This window comes from Kryptolebias marmoratus, linkage group LG11 (assembly GCF_001649575.2).
Source record: "Kryptolebias marmoratus isolate JLee-2015 linkage group LG11, ASM164957v2, whole genome shotgun sequence".
NCBI classification, from domain to species: Eukaryota; Metazoa; Chordata; class Actinopteri; order Cyprinodontiformes; family Rivulidae; genus Kryptolebias; species Kryptolebias marmoratus.
Genome location: NC_051440.1, coordinates 12,061,964 through 12,078,301, shown reverse-complemented (window position 1 = coordinate 12,078,301; position 16,338 = coordinate 12,061,964). Strand labels below are relative to the sequence as shown.

At 43.2% G+C, this 16,338-nt stretch overlaps 1 protein-coding gene across 10 annotated transcripts in view; it reads left to right on the top strand.

The window, feature by feature from the left end:
• Nucleotides 1-16,338, top strand: part of tjp1b (tight junction protein 1b) — a 73,769-nt gene that overhangs the window by 31,339 nt on the left and 26,092 nt on the right. The window contains exon 1 of one of the 10 annotated variants that reach the window (XM_017405838.3): nucleotides 8,666-8,840. The exons of 8 other annotated variants lie outside the window; for them this stretch is intronic. The gene's annotated coding sequence lies outside the window, so the exon portion shown is untranslated. Of the gene's footprint in view, nucleotides 1-8,665; nucleotides 8,841-16,151; nucleotides 16,252-16,338 lie in introns of those variants that run through there. One more of the 10 variants, XM_017405839.3, reaches the window with a different exon arrangement.

Genomic DNA, 16,338 nt, shown 5'->3' with positions numbered 1-16,338 from the left:
GGGGGGGGTGATGGGAGGCTCTGTGATTGGAGCCGCCGATTTCCCCCGTAGTGAGACAGGTCTGTTATGTAACCCAGTCGATTGGATGACTTTATTTTCTTTCATGTTTGTCCTTTAGGTGCTAAGCGCCGGAGGGCTGGTTGGAGGTGATTCAGGGGGGAGTTTACATGTGACTCTGGTCATGCGTGGAGGTTACATGTGTGTGTGTGTGTGTGTGTGTGTGCTGCGTGGAGGCGATGGCAGATGTTGCGCTCATGTCTTCAGGCTGCAACTCAGGAGGAAGGTCTGTCCATATGTCCACTGATGGGACATATGGTGGGTCACTCTAGGGCCTGGGCACAGTCTGTATCCAAACCCATCATTTTACACGTCATGTACTAACGTGTGGACTACTTTGTGACATTGTTCTTATAGGTTCTTTAACAATAATTACCAATATAATGCTAGTAAATCAGATTTTTTTTGGAAGTAGGGTTCTGTGGAAAGTTTAGGAACAAATAATATCATACCTGTTGTAGGCAGGTCTTTAAATAATCTCAGTTCGAGGAAGAATATTTATTATTTCTGACCATTTTAAGAAGCTAACGGCTATGCTGAGTGGACCTGAGACCTTAAAACAACTCCAGTATCAAAAATCGCACAGTGGTTGATGCAAATGCTGTTTTATAACCCTAGAATGCGTGGACAGAGAACAAAATGGAGGACAAATTGTCCATATTGGCAGAGATGGGGCCTTCTTTTAAGTTATTATTACATTTTTTTTAAATGTCTATTTGTCAGTGAGCTCAAAATGGATTTCCTGTACAGTTCTTAGTAACTTCATCTGGTCCAGTCCATAAAGGACGCGGTGTAACAACACTCGCATCTGTCAGCGGACAATTTGAGGAAAATGGTTTGTGCCTTTAAATTGGCTTCACGGTTGAGCTTGTGTTGCTCGTCAGCTACAAATCATCTTAAGCGAGGAGCGTCAAACTTGCATAAATCCCAACAACTCTGCTGACTTGCGCAGAGACCTGGGCGGTAAGCGGCTGCAGCCGTGGATTAGTGAAAACGTGGCACGAGACCAGCAGCTCATTTCATATTTTGGGCTGTCTGGATCTATTTATACCACACTAATAGAACTTTGATGCATGTTTGGTTTGTTGACGGGCTTGGTGCTGCTCCACGCAGCTGAGCTCTGGGGTGTGAGGTCAAGTGAAGGACTACCAGCAGGGTGACGTAACAGTCGTAGGAATCAAGGTGGTGGAGGGGTGAAGCATTACAAATACATAAAACTGAAGCTTTGCCAAATTAATTTAATCAATCATGAGCTTTGCTGCTTACGTTTGTAGATGTTTGGCATGTTACACTGGCTGCTGGTTGATTATCATGAGATGAACACATAAAGTTGTTGTATTAATCTAAAGATGTTTTTTTTTTTACCAAACATGAAATCCAGCAAACAGTCTGTCCTTCAGATGATCACTGAGTTGGATTTATTATTGAATATGACATATCTATTGGTTCAGTTTTAGAAAAACTGGTAAAGCTTCATAAAAATTTTAAAAATATTTAAAGGGAATAAGTTGTGCGATATGTCTCTTTGTACTGTAGTATGGGCCAAGCAATGCTGTCATCTTCTTTTCTTTTTTATATATATATTTTATGTGGAAATTGTGCAATATATCCTACATTTGTGCTGTCTCTGATTGATTGTCTCTGATTTAAGAACTTATTATTGCTCACTGCCAAACGCCAAGATAGAGGGATAATGTTTTTGCCCCTGTATGTGTATCTTTGTCTGTCTGTACCGTTAGCAAAATACCTTGTGAATCAGTGAATGGATTTTAATGGTGCCGGTTTGTTGGTTTGACATCTGCAGTTGATTAATTTTAGGATTCAGTCCACTTCAAGATGGCCACCACAGCAAAGTGATCCTAGCAAACACACAAAAATGGCTATAACTCAGCCAATTTTGCAAGTATTGAGCTAGAGTTTGGTGTGGTAGTAGGTGAGCGTCATTCACAACACATCCTCGAAGCATTGACAGATTGTGTGTGATATCGGATGAGAGTGTGCAGGATGGTGTTTTCAAGGTTTGACCAAAATGGCTAACGAAGAACAATAAAGTCTATCAAGTCTTATAGAAAAAACCCTACATTTAGGGAATTTACTTTTTAACTTTGACTTTTTTCCCCCTCTGTTGTTAAAACTCATTCACTCACTGAAAGGTTATTTTTAGAAACAGGTGCTGTAATGTATAACAGCCTGTTTTTAGTGTTAAATCTTATACGTCACAGTTTTATTATACAGAAATGAACATGTACGCTTCTGCTGTGTATCATTTCAGAGCTTGTGTGGAGTCTGAACGGCTACAGTGGGTGTTTGACGACGAGTTAGGGCGAGAAGTACATTTTGTGTTTTAAAAAGTGCGCATTTGGTGCCGTCTGCCATGTTTCCGGACGTGCTGGATGTGTGTCGGTGCCCTGGGAGGGACCATATGTCGTTTAGACACAGGACCGACCCATCACTGCAGATCCGTGGGTGGACAACCACAGCTCCCGCTTCCTCATCATCTGTACACAAAGTGTTATTATTATTATTGGTTGAACTCACGCAGGTCGACCCACCTCACTGCCTCCATTCTCCTCGCACGGTTTGTCTGGCCGGGCTTGGCTCTGTCAGGTCCGACATGTGTAAGAAGTGTTCAGCTGAAGTCCTGCAGAGGGCAGAGTTTAACTACCTAAATGTTCAGGGACTTGATGGAACAACTGTCCTATAAACCTGAGGCGAAAGGACGGGTCTTTAACTGTTGAGTTCGCAATCGTTCTTGGCTTTCACATGGAATCAGAAAACATTTCATTTGCAGAGTGCCGTAAGAAACTAGGGACTGAGCTGCCACATGAATGGGAGGAGCTGATTTCCAAGGATGCTCATGATTTTGGGGAGTTTGATTCCCATTTTGACCCCAGCCTGCTTCCTGCTTGAGCCACTCTGCAGGACAAAAGTAAGCTTTAATATGACTTGTTCTCATAGACAACGGGTCAACTTGTAAATATGATATATATATATATATATAAAATATATTTTCCAGTTGAATTGAGAGGGAGAGGAGATTTATAGTATTGTCTGACTTCTTTCCGCACTGCGGTAATTTACCCCCGGGTGATTTTTCTTCATTTTTCTTCCTGTCTCTGTTACCCCTATCAGCTGCCCTCCGCTGTACCCTTCGAGTCAGACCCAAAGGGAGCAGAGGATGCGAGACCACCCAGGCCTTCAACTGCTTTACTTTGCATCCTGACCTCCCTCAGCCATAAATAGACAACCCTTTTGTTTGAAGGTCGCGTTTACGGCTTGTTAAAATGCACACCAGCCTCGTTCGTTTTAAATTTAGATGGCAAATCGCAGCAGGGGGGGGTCGCATTTCGCCTATAAAATTCTGCTACGTCGCTGAACAACAACGGCGGCTTTGGAGCCGTTAAAGTTCAGAGCCTTTTGAATATTTTGTTACTCAACGCAGAAAAATGAATCCGCCACTTCCATTTTCAGCCGGCCGTTTGATTGATCAGGAATTGACCGCTTTAAAAGCATCCATTCCCCTCCAGCGGATCAGCTTTATGGACTGAGATCTGAGCCATAAAAGCAAATTAATTTAACTTTCCGATTCACAGCTAAAAATCTTCTTCTTTTTTTTTCTTTCTTGCCCGTAACGCCCAATCCGCATTAACTGATTGGAATTGTTCATCTTTATTAGCATTTGTGTGTGCTCCCCTTCCGGGGCATAAACGTACTTATGTGATTGCTTCTTTGCTCCTGTACATGAGTCGTTTGATCCCGAGCGGATTTGGATGTCGGTGGCCTGCTGTCACATGATCGGCCGCCCTGATGTGTCTGAGCTCTCGGCTGTTGGTGGGAAAATCAGACAGAGATTAAAGGTTCATTTGAGGGGGTCACAAACCGTATCTGTGTTCCCTCCCTGAACCAGGCTTGGGAGTTCAGCTCTAAAAAAATGGGCAAAATGCTAAATCCAGATACACACATCGTCAAAAGCACCTTGTGTGTTCATGATTTGTTGTTTTTGTGGAGTGTTTTTTTTTGTTTTGTTTTTTACTCCCTGTGCCGTTTTTCCCGGTCAACATTTAGATTATTGCTGGCTTTTTTTAAAAACCTAATTTACTGGGATAAAAATCGAGCACAAACCAATGAAATTCACAAACATTTCTTTTTAAATATGCGCTGATGTGCAGACAGATTTTCTTTTTGTATGTCATTATTTATGCTGGATTGGTCGACGCGTTGCAACAGCTTCTGTTTCAGGTGTGCACATGTTGGACCAGGGAACAAAATTATCTACGTGCAAATTTAATTTCAGAGGAGAAAACGACACACAACAAATCACTGTCGCTATAACATTTCTTGTCACCTTGACAGTGTTTTCCTTGCTTTGCAATTGCTTTATTATTATTTTTACGTTTGCAATTTTTGAATTAGATACTTAAAGAAATGTTTGCAAAAGTCATACATTTGCTACAGAAATTAAAGGCCTCCATTCCTCTTTTGTTGAGATATGACGATGTTATAACCATTTTGGTTGACTCTTAGAAATGATATTATACACAGTCCCACGCAACACTGTGATATCTTGCATGATATGTTATCAGTCTGAGTACATGTTGGGCATGACTCTCAGCTACTACCACGCCAAATTGTAGCTAAAATCTGTGACATTCGGTGAGGTAAAGACATTTTTGTGTTTGCTAAAGTCCATTAGCTGTGACGACCTCCTTGATTTGGGTTGACTCCAAAAGTTAATCAGTTGCTGATGTTCATTCAGTGATTAGTTTCTGTTCAGTGAGGTTCAGACAAACAAACAGACATGGACAATAAAAGCAGAAGGACTTCACATGCGGAGGAATTTGAAGGTAACATGTGACACACACGTTTTTCACATGTTTCTGGTTTCATTTTCATTATGTTCATGTGATCACATGTGGAAAACATGCTTAAATTCATGTGTTTTTTTCTGTTTTGCTTAATTTAAATATATATATATGTATATATATATATTTAAATTAAGCAAAACAGATTATATAGAAATGTATTTTGGAAGATTCCTTTCAGTTTGTTTGAAGAAGCCATGTAAGCATATCTCAGAGTTGACTAGTGCACAAACAGTATTTCTTCCTGCAGCCTTCGTCTTACAGAAGAGGTCAAACTGCAGAACTGACTGCATCAGTGACATCCTGACCGATACATATTTTACTGGAGGATGAGGTGTGTTTAGTGACGGGGTTAGTTGGTAGCATCAGTAGCTCTAACACAAGGCCACAGCTAAGTGTGACCCCCTGGATGTTAGTATTTTACCTCTTCATATGCTCAGTTTGTTGTCACTGAGGTCACACCGCCATAAAACACCGGTTCACCTGCCGGCCTTACGAGCCCCCCCTCCTCCCTGTGAGGCGGCGAGCGAGTGTGACGCACTTTGTAATTCTGACACGTTTTTTCCCCGTGAACTGGTTGGTCTGATGTCATGTCAGTGTGCTGCCCTCTCACGCTGAAGGTCAGTGAAGCTGATGGAGGGCAGCACAACAACTACCTCTGTTGGAGGATTATATTCAAATATATATAAATTTAAAAAATAAAAAAAACAGCCACCACTGTGTAACAACAGCATCGAATTCTGTGCAAATATGTCACAACATATCAGGGTTTTTTTTCCTCACACGGCCGACACACGAAAGGGTTGGATTTCCTCTGCTGCAGTGATGCGTTCAGTGTCTGTCTGACCCGGGGCAGATACACTCATTAAAGCTCATAAACAACCACAGCAACCTTTGCTCAGCAGCCCCGTTTTCCCGAGGTGACCCGCCTCACCTTCAGGGGCGGTGCGCTCTAAGACCCAACCGGCTGTGAAGTCCTAATTTCCCTTTGCGCTCGCAGGATTCACCCTGACGCGGATCCTTACTGTGTTTCTTGTTTGAGGTGATAAAAGCTGCATTCTCTTTTTTTTTCTCGACATGTGAGACTCCCTCCGTGCTGCTGGGCAGTAACAGAGGGTGTTTCAAGGGCTTCTGCAGACGTACACTAAAGCGGTACTTCAGATCATTCGAAGAGAGCTCTGTGAAAAGATTAGGAACAATCATTATCTTACCTGTTGTAGGTAGCTCCTTGTATGAGCTCAGTATGAAGAAATAGTTTCATTCAGATCAGATTGATGCAGTCAGCTACTCTGAGTGACGTGAAGAGCAAAGTGGAATGGTGCTGTCTTAAATCAACTCCAGTCTAAAGAAAATTATTGTGGTTCATGTGAAAACTGTTTTTAACGTTTTACATCACTCTCAGTTTCACAACAGTTCTTTGTGCAGAGTTTTATGGTTGTAAACTAGTGCAGAGAGCAGGAATATCATAATATTTCTGCTGGAATAACTGCTTAATGCAAATTTACCATCGGTGTAAAGGTTTATAAAATAGCATCTCCACAAACCTCAATTAAATTCTTGAGACTGGAGTTTAACAGTTGAGCAGGTAAGATGTTAACTGTTCATAACCTTTCCACAGAACCCCTCTTCAAATAATCTGAACTGTCACTTTAGCGTGAAGCCTCTGCAACTTGCTGCAGATAAAAAGAAACAAGGTTCACACTCATGTGATGTGACCTTTGCCTTTCTGTATGTGTGCTTGGGTGTTCATTTGTGTGCCGTGTTAGCAAAATATCCCAATTCAAGATATTGAGCTAAAGTCATCCTCAGCGCAAACTTTGAGCTTTAACAGATCTTGTGAGGTTGTGTGAGATTGTGCGTAACGTCATTTAGGAGCTCTGTCATTTCTCATTTTAAGACTCTGTCATAAAAGGCAATAGGCTAGGTGGATTTCTTTAAGGGATGCTAGGCCTTTAATTGTATTATTTCTTGTTTAGACAATGTTAATGTTGTGATAATGTTGATAACTTGTTAAATTATCTGCTCACCCATAAAGCCCACTCGAGGCTGTCCTAACATCCAAAAAGTCTGGAGAGAGTCCCTTTGTTCACTGTCCCTTTTCAGCTTTCTTTATATTCACGCCGTTTTCCAACTGTTGTTCGTCACACTTTGTTTACTCCCCCCACTCCCCCTTAGGAAATGTGACTGCCTTTGCTTTTTTTATTTCGTATGACCTTGGCCGTCTCGCAGTCTTCCATTCAAGATGCCCTCCCACCACCACCACCACCACCACCTCCTCCCAGTTTCCTCCAGATCCTCCAATAGACTCCGCAGCAATCTCCCGGCGTCAGCAGCAGCAGCGCTGGACCTCTGCGCTCCTGCAGCTTTACATTCAGGCCCTATCTTCTCTGGGGCTCATTAGTGCCACAGGTAGAGGTGACAAGAACGGTCACGCGGCCTCAAAGTGATAAAATGCACAACAACAATAGGCGCTGCAGAGAATTAGGGAGTTCAAGAAAGGCCAGCGCACCCAAAAAAAAAAAAACAACAACTAAAGTGTCCGAGATATAGAGTCTTTAGAGTGGGGTTTGGTGCAGTGCACAATTTACATTATACTGTATATTGATTAAATCTGTGCCCCATGGGAAGGGGTATTGAGCATCGTGACTGTAGGCTGGATTTTAATTCTATCCTCTGCATTTTAAATTACTTTCTGCAGCATGTCATTACTGCTTGGGCAACGTAGCTCAGCTTCGCCTCGGAAAAAAAGTTGGAAGTTTGCTGCGTTTTAAATGTAAATCGACTTCTTCATTGCATCTTTTTATTTATTTATCTGTTTTTTGCATTCAGAACAACACGACGTCAAGGTAAAGCGCCTTTCGCGCCCTATTTTCTTCGGTCACGCAAATGCAGACAAGATGGAGGGGGTGAGGGGTTGACCGCTCCATTTAGTTTTATTTTATTTGGGTTTCATTTAACCTTTATTTAACCAGGTGAGTCCCATTGAGATCTCAAGACGGCTTTTTCATTGGAGGCCTGGGCCTGAAGGCATCAGCTCCAAGTTCTACAGAGAAAAAGTTCAGGATAAAAATGAATAACTTAAAAAAAAAGCAGAACATTCATCTTAAGCAAACAATAACTGTTCAGTAACATAAGCCAAGTTTAAACAGACAAAGACAATAAGAAGCTGTTTAATTGGTCTATTTTTGTTTATCTAGGTTCAAGAGTGCGTACCTGCATTTCAGGCTTAAACATCAATAAATCTGGAAAACTACTGGAGTGAACTCTTTCAAACTGCACCATCTGATGTAGTTCAGGATAATCTTTTTTATACGTTTTGTTTTATAGTTTGCGACGAGTGCCCTTTAATTTGAGAACAATTTGCCTGAACCGTGCTGATTATTTAAAAATGAAATGGAAAAAAAAAAAAGCTGACCAAAAAAAAAAAAAAAATCACTCCTGATTGATTAAAATCGGTGACATAACGGTCAGCCGGGTCCATTCCGCCGGCGGCGGCGGGTGCCGGAGCGGTCAGCGGGGGACGGAAATAAGCTCCCTGGGTGTGTTTTCTCCATCTTCGCCGCCTGTTTCGAGCTCACACCGGAATGGCGCTCGGTGCTGCTGCTGCTGCGAACATCCTCCCCGCATCCCGGCTGCGCGTCCCCCCCACCCCCCATCCATCACCACCACCCCCCCGCGGTCGAACCGGAATGGTTTCTTCCGAGCGAGCCCCGTCAGTGTGGCAGCGGAGGAGAAGGCAGCCGAAGCGAGAGCGCAGAGGAGGGGGTGGGGGTGGAGAGCCATTGCAGTGCGGCGGCAGTTGCTGCTCTGGAGCCACACGCCACGGAGGTCCCTTCCTTTTTTTTTTTTTAATTTTTATTTTCCTTACTTCTCTGTTAAGATTTTCACAAGCACGCCGCGAGGACCGTTGCTATTGTGAAGGTGAATATTTTTTATTCCTGTCCACGAGTGGGAGGGAGGGGGGGCGTTGTTTTCCTAACTGGACGGGTCCCCCTGCGGGCAGAGCCGAGCGATAACGGTCCGAGCCGAGGTACCTTTAGCTACCTGCTAAGTCAGTGGATAGCTAGCTGCCCAACATGTTACCTCCCTCCCCCTGTTCCCTTCCCTCTCTGCCCCACTCCCCTCCCTATTGAAATCACAATTAACAGTCCCCGTTTGCTGTCGAGCTTTCATGGCGGGGTTGTGTTGAGTCACGAAAAGCCCCCCCGTCCCCGGCTGTCATCGTTCGGACGGCTTGCTCTGAGCGCGTCCAGGTAACGAGCAGGAGCTAGCCTAGCTTCTGGAACAAAATGTCGGCCGGCTTATAGGGGCTTCATTTGCCCAACGGGGTACATAATAAAAGGAGGGGGGTTATTTTTATTTGCAAGGTTTCTTAAAGAGTCCGTCTGCGAGGGGGGGATAAGGAGGGAGCGGTAACGTGAAGGCAGCTGCTGGAAATATGGCATCACTATTTCTACATTTAATAGAAGGTCATCCCATTGGTTTGATGCTCTGCTAATAAAGTAGTATTTCTGTATATTAATACCAGGGGGCAAAACGGCAATTTATTAGCTGTTTGTCCTGTGGTAACACTGGGACGCTTGCTTTTCAAAATAATGCACTGTCATGTTAGCTATTTGTGGGGTCATTTATAATGTGGGATATAATAGTGTTTGGATAAAATGCAGCATCTCTTTGTGTTTATTTCCCTATAAAATGTGCTCAGAAAGTGAAGACACCTGTCATCACCTGCAGTATGCCGATACAGCTCTTTGGTCCTGCTATTTTTGCACATTTGCTGTTGTTTGGTCATAACTATTACACAGAGATGGAGGTGATAACATTTCAAACATTCCTGTTTTTCTAATATAATATTCGTGCTTGGCAGAATTATTCTGATTTCTTATTCTGTTTTGTTCTTATTTAGCATCAGTCGTCTTAAAGATGATTAGGAAATGTTTACTTTTACTCTAATTTGACTATTAAGTTCTTAAAACTGACTTTGCATTGGGGCTTTTGCAGTGTTAAATATGAGTTCACATCACATAAATGTCATAATTGGGTTTAATTAGGAACAATATTACTTGGATAGTTTATTTTTTAGCAGAGCCAATATATACCCTAAAGAAATATATATATATATATATATATATATATATATATATATATATATATATATATATATATAAATAGAAAAAGCAAAAGAAATAATAGTTTGTTTTTTAAGTGATGTTTCCTTGAAAGTAGTGGGGCCATGGATTTCTTCTGCTCGTTCTCTCAACCAGCATGATTTCTGTTGCCAAAATGCTTTGGTGCAACTTTCATTTTCAAAGTCCCAAACCTTTTTTTGTCTTTTCTTTTGTTGTGGTCTGTGTGCACACTTAGGAACAACAAATCAAAGCACACGAACGGACAGAAATCAGTGCGTTTTGACTCGCTTGACGTCAGCTACAGAGATAATCTTGTAAACAGACATTTTATTTCAGAGGAGCTCCTTGAAAATGAAAGGTTTACATGTAAATCTTGAAAAAAAAAAAAAAAAACAGGCTTGTTTGGCTATTGTGGTGAATGATTGATGTTCCATGTGAGAATAGATACGTTTCAAACATGCTTACAGTTTTGTTGGACAGAATCTCTTGCATGTTTCCCGTCGGCGCAGTTTTTACAGGTTAGTTCACCTGATTCCCATCTTTTCATATGGCTCGAGGAAGCAAGAATCTAACCAAACAACTTGACTTCTCTCGTTTTGCGTTTTAGACAGGAAGGAGCTGTAGCCGGAGCAGCATTGCTCTGAAACCTGATTGGTAGAAGTTTGATGATTCATTCTTGCCCCGTCTCAACTCTTGACTCCCCCCAGGCCTGTGACTAAAACGTGTCATCGTGTTTGTAACGCTGCGCGGAGCAGCAGCTGCACATGCTTAATAGATGTGTCAGCTGAGGTAAGAGGGGCCAATGACAGATGATATTTGCGGCACTAATTAGATGTTTCATTTTTATGATGGAATTGACCCTCCCTCTCTGAGTAAATTGGATCGCGGACTGGTTAAGGAAATGACTCTTGCAAACATGTCACCTGCGAGGAGGAAAATATATGGCCGCTCAAGGGCAGCCATACATGATGGCCTGTAAATCACCAGGCCCTAAGTGGTCATGGGAGCAGCCGTCATCTGAGTCATCGTGGGTTTTCAAGGGCAAACGGATCGGATATTTTGCTTGCTTCAGTTGAATCTGACAGGCTGCAGTGTTGTAGTCGTGCGTATTTATAAAGACCGTCTGAAATGGAGGGCTTGTCCATTCGCTGGTGACAACAGATGTCCTGATGAGGGGACATTACTGGACTGTGGTGTGTGTGTAATTATGTGCTTGAACAAGTCGGTGGTTTTATTTGTGAAATGGTCAAAGAAGTCGGTGTCTGCACTACGCTCAGGTTGATGTTAAAGCGGTGGTGTCCGATCCTGGTCCTGCAGGTTTTAGATGTTTCTCTGCTTTGACGCGCCTGATCTGAGTGAATGTGCGAAAACAGATTTCTGCAGAACTTGGAAGAAACAACTAAAACACGCAGGATAGTGGCCCTCCAGGACCAGGATTGGACACCGCTGACGTTGTAGACAAAAGATGCTAAAAACCAAAAGCGTGGTAACTCAGAGTTTCAGTGTTGGTGTTTGTCCTGAGCTGCTACTAATTACAAAGGGAAAGGAGTTTTGGAATCAGCTCGTAGTTTTGTGAATGCTCTTTCTTATATCGCTGCTCAAATGTGTCAGAACCACGGATGGTGTAAAAGTACCTTAAAGTGTAGTAGTACTGAACGCTTGTTGGCTATGACACATTTCTAACTTTAATTTCATTCAAAAACATCTCCCAGTAGACGCAAAATCATTACCTTTTCTGACATTGTCTCATTCACTTGTCACTCTGTAAACACGACCATATTTAGCAGGGCTGCGCGATATATCGCAAATTTATTGTCATCCTAACACCAGCGAGGGCAATATCAGTATCGCAAAGGACTGCTGGAACTGCAATAAATCATAGACTTTTTTTTTTAGCACAGTTACGTCATCTTTTATAAACCATATGAGCTCTGAAGGAAGCAGGAGTCACACTGCGAGAAATGTGTTTTGAAACTAAGAATGCAAACAGTCTGAAAGCACACTTTGTTGCATGTAGATAAACGTCATTAGTTGTGCTTTTTTTCCTGTGCGTTTTTAGGAGATATTGTGAGTTACATTGTGATTGATTTGATGGGCGTCGAAAAGTCACGGATTTGATAGATGGTCAAGCTCAGATTTCGCAGCTAGCACCTTCTGTCTGAGTTGTCATGGTTATAGCTCCTGTTAAACAGAGGCGTGCATGCATAAATCAGGCCCGTCATAAATCCTCGAGTGAATGGGGCGTGGAATTATCAGGGCGCAGTTTTTCATCCCTCACATTTCAACATCAGCCTCCTTTTTTTTTTTTTAACAGCGCAGAAACACCCCGTTATCGTCGCTGTTGTTCTTTGGCTCGGTTGTCTTCATTTCAATCACTGCGATGAAGAGGAGGTGGGGCAGCAGGTTGGTGCCGCGGCTTATCTCCGCGCTCCCGGTGTCCTGTGCGAGGCGCTGATAACTTCCACCCCGGCTGATTGAGTCCGGGAGCTGATTTCCTGCTCCGTGCGTTCGGGACGCTCGGAGGCTCTGGTTACGATCACTGACTTCAGGCTGCGCCGCCTGGAAATAGACATGTCACGCTGAAGGCCCTCCTCCAGGAGCGAATATTAAACCTTCAATTTAAATCCTTCTGTTTATTAGAGGAAAAACAAATCCTCCTGATTTTCTAGATTTTATATTTTGTGCTAAACAGCAGATGGACTCAGTAACGACATGTTGGACATAAAGAAATAAAACACTATCACTATAGAGTTGGAAACAAGCAAGGAAAATAAACTTTTAAATGACTAATATTGTTTTTTTGTAACTGTTACACAAGACAGTGCCATTAGCAGTATGCTACATTAGATCAAACAGTATTGTTTGTCAGAAAGTTTTATTTGAAACATGAATTGCAACAAATTAAATAATAAAAATAATGTCCCAGAACTTACTCTAAAAGCTTTTTTTGTCTTTTCTATACGTAGCATACATTTTGATATAGTTTCAATCTTTTTTTAAGGTGTACTTTTATTGTGTTTGTTTTATCTTTTCATTGGCCGACTTTACATTTTTTTACTCGGAATTAAATCAGTAATTACTCCGTGCAAGGAGCACATTTTTACCACTTCCTGCTGTTTAACCTGCTCAGAGCAGGGCAGTCATGGGGTATGCAGATTATGCTGCTCCAGCAGTCTGTCGTAACCGTCTCGTAAATGTCAGAGTTTTTAAAGGCATGAACGGCCCTGGACAAGACCGCGGTACGGGTTTAAGTGCTTGGAGTTTAGCAGGTGGCTCGTATGTACTTCAGGAAGGGAAAAAAAAACAATTTGAGTTTTACGTGGTTAACCTCACGTCGTCCAGCACGATGAAGTGCACGTAAAAGTGTCGCCACTTCGAACTGTAATAATATTGCGGTAATTTCTCCTGCAGTGGCCCCCGCGCATCATTTTAACATGACCCGAAACTGAAGGTTCGCCGTTAGGAAGCGCTGATTCATCTTTTAATCAATCTGTCCTGTGTTTTTATGTCGGCGGAAAGAGATAAACGGGGAACGTTTCAGTGCAGTCGGCGTGTGATGCAGATGTTTGGGGTTGCCACGGGATGGATTCTTCTTTGCTCAACCATGCAGCGTGTCCCTTACAAACTAATATTGTAAAATAAATGGCTACAAATAGACAATCATAAAGTGTTGTGTAATAGTATCACAGGTGCTGGTTTGTTGGTTTTGACTCATCGTTTTGCTGCTTCGCTGTAAACATCATACGCCAGTTTGGCGAACTTCACTGGGCTTCCTCAGACGTGTCTCCACGTTGATTTGAAAAGCAAAAATGCCCTCAAGTTGGATCTCCCTTCTGGCTAGACTGTAACCGCGCGTCAGTTCTGTCTTTCCAACATTTCCTCTCTGTGTGAGCTGTAACTATCCAGTTTGTAAACGGGAACATTTTCACTTATCGACGAAAGGTTGCACGATCGGAGCTGGCTTTCAGGGCTCAGTCAGTTATCGTTCACACAGTCCGCGCTGTTTGGTGAAAAGTCTCATTGAGATTATGGTCAATTTTGCAATTTTATCAATACCATAAAGCAACAGATTGTTTTCTTTTTTTTAATTAAGATGATTTATTTCTCAAACTAAAACTGGAAGAAAAATTTGCAAAGCCTACATCATTTATCAAACTTTTCAAAGAAATGTTTGTGCCCAACCTTCTCAGCACTTTGTGTACTTTTTATAACAATAGTAGTTAAAAGATGCACTCAGTTGTAACACTCGCAGACTAGAAAATCCCATCCAACACGCAAGTAAGAAGCTAACTGTAGCTCATCGGTGAGGTTGCATTTTTAGACCATGTTTAGTGTTTTTCTTCATGCTTCCACCTCGCTGCACAGAGGTGCCCAATCCTGGGCCTGGAGGGCCACCATCCTTTTTGTTGTTTCCCTGTTCTTCAACAGATCCTCAAGTTCTGCAGAAGCCTGTTAATCACTCATTCATTTAAATCAGACATGTCAAAGCAGAGAAACACCTAAAACATGCAGGATAGAGGCCTCTTCAGGACCAGGGTTGGACATGGGGGGTGGACAATATCTCAGATGTGCTCACTGTTAGATTAAATCATAGCAGAGGTTTAGCTGTTTGTATCTTATTCACTGGGAGTTAGGTTTCTTTTATGCTCTCCTAAAAGCCAGACTGATTATGACATGGAGCTGTATTGCTTTTGGTTCCTGCGTTTTAAGGGGCGCTACACTCCCTGCAGTCCTTCCCCTAAACAGTAGGCGGCTGTGATCGCGACCAAACAAATACAGGGAGAACGTTGTTCACTTGCAACTGTAACAGCAGTTTCAGCTAATCTGTGTTACTTTAAAGCTTTGTTTAAAGTTCAGAACCTGGCTTTAAACCCTTCTCTGCTGCTCTTTGTGTTTTTTACCAGTCATCGCTCAGTCAGCTCACAGAAAGGGTCACACGAATCGCCAACGTGACACCAAAGTGACCCACGCGACTCGTGCAGCCGCGTCACGGCTGCGGCGGAAGAAAACACGCTTCCCCGCCCGTCCAGAAAGCTCCTCTCTGCACGCGTGTTTTCGTATTGCAAGAGGAGGAGGAGAGCGTGGAGAAATCAAAGACAAGAGCCCAATTGAGTTAACAAGGTCCATCGTCAGCAGCAGCTGCACTGCATATGTGTAACTACGGACAAAATGCTTCGATATAATGTACAACATTATGTCTGGTTAGATTTTTCCATTTTGTTGCGTTGAGTTCAAAACTGGCGTCTGGAAAAGCCTGAAAAAGGACACATTTCTGAGTTTTGCTCTCAGGGATGCTTGGGTTTATTTTCTGGGACAGAATGAATTGTACTGAACAGCTGTACGAACTGTGCAAGGAGACGAAAGCAAAACTGGTTTTGAAAAATTGCTCTTGGGCACGGCCCTGTTCAGCCCTCTGTGTCGCGGATGCGATTGTCCCAGCTTTGATTTCCCTCCGTAGGACTGTTTTTCTGCTGCGAGTGCAGCCTCTTGAATTGTGCTGAATTTCGTACGCAGATCAGCTCCTAGCAACGAGACGTCCTCGGCTGCAGTGTAAAACATGAAACGTGCTCGTGGGTGGTTTGCGCTTGCGAAACAGCCTTACGTGGGATGTCGCTGGCACCGTGACCCTGATTTATGCGCGTATTGCAGCATACTTTGGGAGCAGCGTAACACACATCCCGAGCCACATGGTTGGACCGGTGCGTCCCGGCAGCGCGGGGGTTAAGTCCGATACAGCAGTTTACACTGCGGATGGATTTTCGCTAGTACAGAGGAGTCCCGGGCTGTAGCGGAACTGCAGATCCTTCACAGATTGTTGCCAAGCTGGAGGGGATTTCAAGTCCTTTAAATGTGTTGAAAGAGAGTTTTTTAAGGGAGCCGTGTGCTTTGAAGGATGATGCCGGGGGAAGGATGCGGATGTGTTGCGGGGCAGAGGAAGTGCCGGGGAGCAGCGGTGAGGCGCGTTTCATAACCTCTCACCTGTGGTCGTAATTTCTGTGGTTGTGAAGCTAAAAGAAGAAGGGTGGAGGGGCGGTAAAAAAGGGGGGGAGGGTGGGGGTCAGTCCCTCCCAGCACTGATTGGTGTGGTCATGCTCTGCTGCTGATCTACGTCTGCAGGAATCTCCTGCTGGATTTACGGAGGAGTAGCTGGGCGCTGCAGACGCTTTTGCCCGTGTTGTTTGTAACCACCGCCATGAACTGATGTAAGTACCGCTGGTCTTCTGTGTTTTCAAGTTTTTTTTAGACCAAATTTCGTATCCCGACCTTGGTGTTGCTCCTTCGCTGCTGCG